This window comes from Carassius auratus, chromosome 7 (genome assembly GCF_003368295.1).
Source record: "Carassius auratus strain Wakin chromosome 7, ASM336829v1, whole genome shotgun sequence".
NCBI lineage: Eukaryota > Metazoa > Chordata > Actinopteri > Cypriniformes > Cyprinidae > Carassius > Carassius auratus.
In genome coordinates, this window is record NC_039249.1 from 6,805,301 (window position 1) to 6,817,432 (window position 12,132).

Sequence of the window (12,132 nt, forward strand, 5' to 3'; positions counted from 1 at the left end):
GAGTTACTGCATGCTTCATTTGGTTTCTGCACTTCCCGTTTTGTCCATGTGATGTGTCTCTGTTCTACATTGTTTCCAGTGATGCTGACACAGATGTTTTATCGCTGTAGAGGGAAAATCTGCCAGGGGAAACTATTGCCTCAGTCTAAATTTGTCTTTTGCGATTGGAAAATAAATATTTCATCTGGCCTGTAAGTGTATTGCCCCATTTGCAAAATGATTTGAAACACTAAGCAGAGTCCCAGTAAATTTCCTCACAAACACTATTCATTTTTGACTCGTCTGCTTAGTGGTAGCATTACATTTAGCATACAATGAAAGTTTATATAGCAAAATAAAGGAAAATATAATTTTTTGGCATCTAATTGGTGCCTTTTTTTACTATGCTTGACCCATGTTATATATTAATGTATTCGGCATAATGTAATCCCAGAAATGCCCAGAAGACACCTATTTTTCTGCATTGAAGATGTCAGAAATTGTTGAGCGCCAGTTTGTACTAGGTCATTTTTACATTATTTTTGTATGTTTATTTGTATTTATTAATTATTGGATCCTGATACAGCTATATATATAAAAAAATCTAAATAAATTAACCACTCACTGGGACACATTTGCCCTGGGGCTGTCTTTGCACTTTGAATGACCATTCAGTGTTAATTCGTCAAAGTACTATTTCAGTCCCAAAAAAAACAGGATGCAACACAGATTAAAAATAATTATTATTATTTATATATATTACATCTTTCATGCAAATGTGGTCAATCGCGAATGGTGCAGAACTGATATCAAGCTTGAAGAAGAAAACCCAAGATGAAAATTAAAGCAACTCAGTTTAGAAACATTCTGGCACTTTTCTCTTACATAAGGCGTCATCTATAATTTATTGACCCAGATCTCTAAAAACACTCCCCTCAAGTTACATGAGTATTGGTATATTTGGTATATTATATTTGGTATATTATATTGGTATATTTTTTATTTTTATTTTTGGTATATTTACACATACACATACATATATATTTATTCAAGGCATTTTCTCTCTAGATCCAACCTCCTGTCACAGACAAATTGTCAGGCACCATTGATGAATGCATAAAAATCTAAATAATTAGTTGCTTTTCTTGTGAGGTGTCATCTCATTAGTGATTTTTTTCAATCTGTGGCTTCTGTAGGCTGTGGTTTGAACTTGTATGTGCAGAGGTGCTATTTGGCTAACACATGGCATTGCTTTCCTCTTATGACAATTAATCCTCTTTACAGCCAGACTAATGAAATGATACCCCCGAGAGATGCCTGCGCGTTAGTGCTCATGGGTTTGCATATCATTCCTGTGCAAAAAAACACCTCTCTAAATGCTAAACACATAATTTGTTGATAAAATATTACATGTAGTCTGCCATCTTGGATATATACCCACATTCTTGTTTGAATTCTTAGTGAGGTCTCAAATGAATTCTCAAATGGTTCGCTAGACAAGACCTCTTTTATGATTTCCACATCGTGACACATGCTGATTCATTAGTTCTGTAAGTTAGTTCAATGAAGGATTAGACTGATTTAAATAATGTCTTCTGGATGGTTCATTAAAAGAACCGACTCGTTAAACTTGATTGTGAATCAGACTACACAGATCATGCTCTATTATTCTCTACATATTCAGCCTTTGAGTTAAATGCAATTTGTTTTTGTTTTTTTGCAATTATTGCAGGTTTTGTTTGATTATTAAGTCATGAATTTCATTAAGGCAGGCAACAGTCTTAGCTATTTTAGTTGATCTGCTTGTAGATTCATTAGCCGGGTTTAACTTTAATTTAACTTATGTGCAAAATTAGAAATATTGCACCAAACATTTTGAATAAGCAGTTTCCATCCAACGAGTCAAAGAGAGCAAAATCGTCACTTCCTGATAAACTCACTAAAAAAAGTAGGAAAAACTACAGAATATAATATTTTGTATATATAATAGTGCCAGTTTATCAGGAAGTGATGATTTTGCTCTCTTTGACTCGTTGGATGGAAACTGCTTTTTAAAAATGTTTGGTGCAATATTTCTAATTTTGCACATAAGTTAAATTAAAGTTAAACTCACTAAAAAAAGTAGGAAAAACTACAGAATATAATATTTTTCCTTTATAATAACTTGCACATCAGGACTAGCAGACCAAACACAATGAATGTGGTCATTGCTTTCGGAGGTGTATGCTGCTGTTTGGGAATGCAGTTTTTTCACAGTTCTGGGAGGCAATTATACAGAAATACTTTGATGACAGACTTTGCCCAGGCATTTCCAAATGACCATATGACAACATTTCAGATGCTGTGGAAAGAGATTTGCCCCATGGTTAGTCAGGATTTACTGTGCCATAGCGCAAAGTCACATGACTTTTTTATGCACTTGGAGGAATTTATTCACAAAATGCATTTCCATTTACCATTATTCACATTAACCCCGTATTGCACATATCAAAATCCACCTCAAGCGAGTGTTAAAACCTTTTTTTCCGAATTAAGGCATTTTTATTTGAAATTCAGCATTTCCATTACTCGATTCTGATGCGATACTTCAAAATGTGCATAAAAGCAGGGTGATATATATAGCCTTTGTTTGCTTTTAATTTTCTATTTCAAATGTGAAAGTTATGTTCTGGTTATGAGTTTTTTAACTTCCAAGCCATAGTATCATCCTATTTGGAAGCAAATCATTATTTGAGTTGGTTCTTTTCAATGAAACCATTCTCTTAATGATTCATTAGCAAATCCGACTCAATTTGAATTGAAACATTCCTATACAGTGATCACAAATGCCAGGACAATCATTGGTCAGAAATGTGAGAACCCTGAATTAATCATGCCATTACTGAGATCTGGTTTTCAGATGTGTCTCATCCAGCTAATACTGATATCTGAATTGATGTCTCTATCAAAACACATGCTGGGGTTAAATAACATCTCTGCCTTCCGGTAATTTCCTAATTCTGATGGCACTTATTTATTATCTTTTGTTCTTTTCCCTCCATTTTTATTTATTAGCTCAGTGCTTTTGTTCTTTCGTGTAATGTCTGCATTTCATTTTATTTTAATTCATACTTGGCCATTAAAGGTAATGGTGCCATTTCTAATTGCCGGCTGTCCTGTGATTATTCTTGAGTGGAGGGATTTTTGAGAAGTGATGAGGGAGAGAGTCCATTGAGGGTTCTCTCAACTGACTGCAAATTTTAATCAGTCCAATTATTCTGCTTACATAAAGCTCTAAACTATGCTATTGTAGTGCTCGTACGGCCCATTATCAACTGGCCACAAAAGGACGGGTGGTCAAACTAGAGGAGGAACAGCCACTAATATCTGTTTTAGAATTTAAAAGTATGTTGATAGACATGACATGATTGATAAGTTGTGTCCTCGAGGTCAGCAGCGTGTGACATCAGTTAACAATTGCAATTCAAGAGTCAAGAGAGGAGGGGTTTTTGAGTTGTTTTCCAGTCCAACTAATCCTCTTAGTTTTCTGAACTAGGTGGAGAAAAAACAAAGCTATTTCAGAAAACAGAAGTGGCAAGCAATTATATTTATGCACACTACTTCCGTTTACTTTAAAACTTTTGGTGTCTCTTCAACTTTTAGAATAAGTTTAGTATAAACACAAAACATTCCACATTTAAAGTGTGAAAATGAAAACGTACTGTTGTATCCACTACTGTTTTACTCATATATTTTTTAAAATGTTAGAGTACTTGTTTACAAGGTGAATGAAGAGCATACATGAGATATAAAACGTGATCTGGGACAAAAAATATTTTAATTGTGTTATTTCCAATCAAGCTGTAATTTTATATGAAATTAGCTTTAACAACACTTAAAAATGAACCTTTCCCACAGAAGAACCATTTTAGGTTCTCAAAAACCAGCTGTTAGTGCTGTTCTTATAAGACCTCTTTTTTTTGCCGTCTTAGTGTGATTTTAATAATCTGAAGAATATTTTTCCCTCTAAAAAACCTTTAGTGCAATGGAAAGTTTGCATAGATGTTAAAGGTTCATAAAACCATAGGAGCCCATAAAAGTTTTATTTCTAAGAGTGAAGAGTCAAACTTCTGATTCCAAAAAGGATTAAAATGTCATTTCCACCATATGCTCTCAAACACGAAACATAATTTTGATGCAGTGGCAATTACATTTATTGATACAGGGGGAAAAAATGACAGAATTTTTCTATGCATTTTATGAACCTACTTTGCTAAATGTTCTTGGTAGATAAATCAAACCGGTGAAGAGTATGAAATGTCATGTGCATTTTAAGAGAGTCTACAGGGCCAAGAGAGGCCATAGTTGAAGAAACACTTTTACACGGACAGTCACTAGCACTGAACGTCTTGTTTCAATAACATTAAAATGCATTAAACATCACAAAGAACATACTCACACTCTAAAAAATGCTGGGTTAAATATGCACAAACCCAGCGTTTGGGTACCCAAGCGCTGAGTCAAAAAAACAACCCAATTTCTGAGTTTGTCCATATTTTACCCAGTGCTGGTTTGTATTTAACCCAGCATTACATCAGTGACGATCAGCAAGTGGCAGATTATGTAAATGCTTGTGAGTGGCGTTGTGTGATTATTATGCGTGGGCTTTTCACCTCGTTCCTCTGGCTCATTGAGGTCCACTCAGCAGCCTCATCAATCTGTTCCCAGACAACCCTTTCCACCCTCACTCCTGGGGCTCACAAGGGCTTTCTTGGACATTTGAATCATTAAGCCTGGCTTTCTTCTACCCTGCTGTCATGAGTCATTTCTCCTCTTCAGCTTATGCAAGTTTGCACTGACACTGAAGGGGGTTTAAGAGGGAGACTTGTTTTTAACCGGCAAACAAGGGCCATCCACTCTGTAGAACAATTGGTAGAGGTGGACAATGGAAGAAACCTTTATTCAGATCATCCAGAGGATCAACCAGTTGTCTAAATCCAATTGAGATTTTTTTTTTATATGCAAACTGTGTTTATAGTAAAGTTAATAGACAGAAAATTTAAAATATTAACTCTGAAATGTTTTGTTGTTTTACAAATATTCTTGAAAGCAAAAAAAAGAAGAATGATTAAAGAGGTATTTTCTTTTCTTCAGATTTACATAAATAAAAGATGAAGTAAGCCATTTACTCTACAACACTATAGATCATAAAGTATGTGGTCTTTATCCCTCTGTCTTTAACTTTAACTATGAATACTTCTTTTATTTTATTACAAATCAATTAAACTTTCTGGTGACGCTAAGAGCTTTTTGTTGATGTACATTTGGTGATGCAGGTTCGATGTTGTGAAAATATGTATTTGTTATGTTTGAAAATTACAGAGCCCTGCATATGATATTCAAGAAAAAAGAAATAAATCATGTGCAACTTAAAGCTGTATTGTGAAAATGCTATACAAATGGATTGAACCCGAATTAACTTATATATTTAAAATTTATATAAATTGAAATTGAACACCAGTTTTTACAATATATACATATATTATATTAACTGGTGTTCACTTCCAGATTTTAAATCATGTTTATTCTCCACATGTTGGTGAGATCTACTTTATCTATACTATATGTAATATATATATATATATATAAATATATATATATATATATATATATATATATATATATATATATATATATATATATATATATATATATATACATATATATATATATATATATATATATATATATATATATATATATATATATATATATATATATATATATATATATATATATATATATATATATATATATATATATATATATATATATATATATATATATATATATATATATATATATATATATATATATATATATATATATATATATATATATATATATATATATATATATATATATATATATATATATATATATATATATATATATATATATATATATATATATATATATATATATATATATATATATATACATATATATATATATATATATATATATATATATATATATATATATATATATTGCCCTATTTTGTACCCTGTTTCCAGAAAGTTTCAGACATATAATCCACTATGGCGCTCAGAGAGCACAGTTGAATGAAACGTGTATGAAAGAGTAAGGAAGTGTGTGATGGCATCTAAAGGCCCTGTGCTGAAGATCCAAAATCTTCCAAGCGCACAGCAGGCCTGCTGATTCCCAGCCCAGCGGGAGGCAAACTGAAGCCAAGGCATTGTTCATGAACCAGCAAGCATCATGTGGCCCTCCTTCCCAAGAGCTCGTCTCCAGCTGAGGGAAAAGACTGCTGCTATTTAGCATAATTCTTTGCTTTGCGGTAGAATGTGGGGGAGGTTTGAGTCTACTGTTGAGGAGTGTTCTTGTTTTATCCATCAAATTATAGGTGGACAATCGCTGTCAGTGTGCATTCAGTTCATGGCTGACTGTTTACACAGGGTTGTGAGGTGTAAAGGGTCTACAGCAAAAGAACAACATTAATCATCCCCCCAAAAATTTGACTTTAAACTTTTCAAACTGAGCACATTTTGAACGTTCTTCAAACTCTTAAAAAGTGTGTGTGTGTACGTGAAAGAAAGTGATTTTGTGTGAATACAAAACATTGTTTTAGCAGCCTAACACCAGACTGGTTTTAGAAAAAAATACTATTTCTACTTCAAATTTTCACGTTTAGTTACTATTTAAATAATAAATAATTATTTGTGTATAATTTTCTAGCAATGTATTTTTTTTCTTTTTTCTTTTTTTAATCTGAGTGTACTAAATATTGAACTATTACAACTGCTTGTAATATTGAATGACAGAATAATTTTGATTAGGGTTTAATTAGATTGTTTATTTAAAGAAGTCACTCGCAGCACTTAATTGGGGGCATCCTGGATGTCAGCAACAAAATGTTTATTTTGCTTTACTGAAATGTATGATTATTTGGCTAACTGCATTGACTTATTGCATATAAGCCCCACACAATTTTAGTCGTGAGCTGCTGATCTAGAAAATTGCACCAAGTGATGCCGAAAGTACAATTACCTTTTTATTCCAATACATTTGAGAAATTTGTTAACAGATTTTTAAAAACAGAATCAGTTCAAATCTCATCATAGACAAGACTGTGTTAGTTGTATTAGATTCACACATTTTGCATTTGCCAAGTGACAAATTAAAGTAATATATTTTTTTTAATTCAGAATTTTATCAAAGATAAAGATAAAAAAATAGAACATTTTCATTTCACTATCAAGGTTTAAGGATTTAGATGTGAAGATTTAGTCGTTAAAACGACCCAAGGAAACTAGAAATCAGAAATAGTCATGTGACCAAAAAGAACTGGATGCAAATAAAATCACTTAAAGGTGGATATACTCAGGTGGCGCCTCAAACAGGTAGCATTACAAAGACCTTAGAGCAGAGTGCACAAATAAGAGCAGAGCCCAGTGTGCTCTTACCCAGATATGCCTCAGTACACAGGATTAACAAGTAGGGTGGGTCTTCATAAATGGGACGGCTGTAATATTTAACAACTTGCAGGTGTGGGACCAAATGGGTCTGTTTGTAGACTGTAGTGCAGCTTTACCCCTCTGGCTTTAGTTTACATCAAAGTTGCTCGTTCTCATTTGGGCCTTTTCCACATTAACTATACAGCCTCTTCTTACCATCCACAAACACTCCAGCAACAGTGCTGCTCGTCTTTTATTGTCTCTTTCCTGTGTTTAGATGGCCTTTTATTTGCCTGTTAAAACAAATGAAGTAGGATTTTGTCCATTAGGACATTTCATGCCATGCAAAAAAAAAAAAAAAAAAAAAAAACCACCTAAAGTATATCACAATGATTTTTCTTTCTTTGTTTTGAGTGAGTAATGTCGGGTATAGTTATCATATCTAACAACTTGCAACACATTATCTAATTCTGAATGTATCTTCTGATGTTGGTCCAGTGTGAATAGTAATCAGATTTAACAAAAATGTGATCAGTATTACCTTTTACTGTATTCTTTACGGTAACCAGCTTGAACATACACTGAAAATACATAACCATTCAAAAATGTAACAAATATAGTAGTAAGCAATTAAAATAACTACTTACCATTTTTAATATTTGAAACTTGTTATTTATAATAAAAACTTTTTATTATTATTAACAGTGTTGAAAGCAGTTGTGCTGCTTTATATTTTTGTGAAAACCGTGATGCACTTTTTCAAGAATCTTTGATGAAAGATCAAAAGAACAGCATTTATTTGATGTATTTGTTTTTGTAACATTTTACTCCACTGTCCTATTTGATCATCTTTAATAATGCATCAATGGGAAAAGGTGTCTGTATGCATTTTAACCATAACCGTTTAAAGGAATAGTTCAGCCTAAAATTACACATTTTATCTAAATCTAAATACAATTAGACAGCCACATTAGGCTTGATATCCAAATTTTAGATAATAAACAGCTTACATTTATTTTTCTTTATCACGCAAAACTGTCTTCAGAAGACCTGAAATAGTGAGCATATATTATGGTATGTACTAGAATAAAGACTACTTTCAATCGTTTATCTTATTTTTCTGAAGTTTGACAGCATCATTGCCCCTTTTGCTTTCATTGGAAATCAATGGCTAGAAAATTTCTCCTTTTGGTTTGGAATGACTAAAGGATGACACATTTTACATTTTCTGGTGAGCTGTGCCTTTAAGTACTCTAAATAAAGTTTACACCCTAAGAAATAAATCGTTTGTCAAATATATTTAAGGCAATGTGCACTTCTGTTTCAAGCCAACTTTCACATCAGCCAGTACAACGACATCTTGTAAGTAGGTTTGTGCCTTTTATGTCTTTAATGGCATAACCGCTGTTTCAAATCAACCATGATTATCTCTTCCATGCACCATTTTTTTTTCTCCATGTCAGTTAGTTGTGTCAGTTGTTGCCACATGAACAGATATTTGTGTGTTTTATCTACAGACTCTTTTGGACCTGCAGTAATGGATGCTTCTCTGCTCTTGTCAATTAGCCTCCATTTCCACCCTGCATGCTTTTATAGTGCCTCTAATGCATCTTAAACTGCAGAAGTGGCTTCCACATCACAAGAACATCACTCCAGGTCAGTGACATCTTCACCCTGCGATTACTGCAGACAGAGCATGAGTTTGAGAGGCAAACTAATAAGACATCTGTAGATGTGACATTTCAGAAACTTCTTAACACAGGCTTCACCCTCTTCTGCTTCTACATTGTTTATGATCCGATGCCGTATGAAATATATATGATGTGTATTCCGGTTGCTTTAAGTCGGTGAGAGCATGATTGGCATCTACTGACCTTGGAATATAATATTTAAGTAGCAGCTAATGATTGAAATCAGCAGGATTTGTTTGAGGCTAAATAAAGGATCGCAGAAGGCTGAGGGTAAGTAAATGATTTGGGTGAAAGCTGGTGAAGTAATCAGTGTTGCGCAAGGAGAGACCACTTACCTTCTGTTCAACCTGTCAACATGCACAGCGTTTTGAGCAAGGGGGGAGAAAGAAGGGGCTTGTTTTCTAGAGGGAAAACAAAGAGAGAAAGGGAAAGAAATCACAAAAACAGCCCTCAGGGCTTCTTGAAACAACAACAGCAGCATGTGTGGAGAGAGAAGGACCTCGGCAGTCAGTCCAGTCGCATTGAGTTTGTGTATCTGCCAGCATGTCTTTATCCAACCACTGCTGCAAACAAATGATCATCATTCGATATTTATTGAGCTGTGTGCAGCGTCAGGCCTGACTACTGGACGCATATTGATTTGAGTCCGTACGCACGGCATCTATCTTTCAAATACTGGTTTGGGTGGGTGGCATATAGCCACATTTTGAGTGGTTTGGATTATGTTTTTCCTGTAAGCAGAAGCTCTCACATATGTTAGGGATGATGTACAGTCAGTTGTTATTGTAAAATAAACCCAGACGGGATGGTCAGATCATTCTAAATGGGTTTATTTTGCAAGAATGACTGATTGACTATTTGCAAAGTAATTTAATGCATAGGCAAGAAATATTGACTTGAAATAATTAGAATCTTTTGGTCAGTTAGAAATTTATTTATTTGTTTATTTTTGCTAGTTAAATCTTGCAAGAATGCATTAAATTGATCAAAAGTGACAGTAAATATTTGTACATTATTGAAAACAATTTGTATTTCATATAAATACTATTCTATTGAAATCTCCTTCGAAAAACCGCGTGGAAGTGTGTCACACTTGCCATAAAAATATCAAGCAGCACAAAATTGATAATAATAAAGAATGTTTCTTGAGCAGCAAATCAGCATATTAGAATGATTCCTGGAGGATCGTTTGACACTGGAAATCACAGAAATAAATTACATTCTAAAACATATTCAAATAGAGAAAATGTTATTTTAAATTACAAAAAAAAATTCACAATATTACAAATTTTTTATTGTATTTTTGATCAATTACATGCAGTATTGGTGAGCATAAAGTAAAAAAAAAATTAGCTAAGTGAATAACACACCTTTGAATGGTTGTGTAGGAAGAGAATGTGATACAAGCATAAGCCTATATTTGGAACTGAGGGCGTCAAAAATATTTGACCGTAAAATGCCACAAATAACCAATTAGAATAAATTATTGCAGAAAACTGAAGTGAGATGCTACAATGCCTTACCTGCTGCAGTGGCACTGGTTGTGCTGTTACAATCTAATTAAAATATGTGTTGTTGTTAGTAATTCTTATTTGTTTCTCGAAGCACATCCGAGATCTGACAGAATGCTGTAGTAATTGCAGCGCTGTTATTTGTTCGTCTCTGTGTGAGAGATGTCGTACTCTTAAACTTACAAAGGGAATTTGTTTGACTCTGATCAGAAGGAAAAGCAACACAGAGCAAAGCTGCTTTCATCACAGTGAGGAAAACACTCGAGGGAATTTGAAGTCATTGTAAAGCGAGGTCTCATTAACCAGTTCATGGTTTTAACCCTTCACGTTCTTCTCCCACACAAACATGCAAGTTGTTGTCTCTTTAATTCAAAAAAAATAATTTTTGTTCTCATTATTTTTGGCATGTATATGTATATATAAACACTATTAGTTTACTTGAGAAGCAGATAATAAGGCTTGTTTTTAGAAAATATCGTGGTAAGTTTATTTTTCTTACCCTATTAGCCCATTGATTTTTTAAAACATGCTTAAAACAAGAAAACAACAATTCCAGAAGTCTTGTACTTCCAGAAGGTATTTTTGTGTGTGTGTGTGTGTGTGTGTGCTTTGCTGAAATGATTTCTGTAAAGATATTAATGAACACTAATTTGCTGTCAATAATGATTGCCTTTGGACTTCTACTGGCTAAGCACAAGAACCAACTCTGACCTTTTGTGTACAGACATCTTTACATTTCCATCTCAGATCTTTAAAAATGTGTTACACCACACTTAACCACAACCTCCTGTTTCACAATTCCCCACACTTTTTATTATGTGACAGCAGAGTGGTACTGTCAAACTCAGTTGAAAGCCAAATTAGACAAAACGTCACCTAATGTGAGCTATTTTGTTATTTGTTAAAGAATAGCAAGTGCAGGCACAACACGACAGTGCTGACAAGAAAATGAAAACCACCCACTGCTGGAGAACTTCAGCTTTAATAAGCCATCTGAAACGAAACATTAGCACAAAATGAGGCCTAAAAAAAACAAAAAGAAACTGTCCGACTGTTGATGTTAATTATAGGCCTGCAGCATCAAATCATGACTAATATATTTATATCTAATAATTATTCAGTCGAGACTTGTGTAATTCACTTGCATTCCTAATATTTTTTTCTCCTCTATGCCAACTCCTCACTTCTAATCTATTTATACCAAATTAGGAATAGGGGGAGTTATTTGGGTTCTGGCTATGCTCTGGGCCTGGACCCCTCCCCCAGGACAGCATGCCAAAATATGCCTACTATTCGCCTTCAGATCAGATGTAAGGGTGAACTAACATATATATATATATATATATATATATATATATATATATATATATATATATATATATATATATATATATATATATATATATATATATATATAATAAATAGACAGGATAGCATATTTAAAATGTTTTCCTCAAATCATCCCACCGGCCAGTTTGGACTCCTGCACAGGAT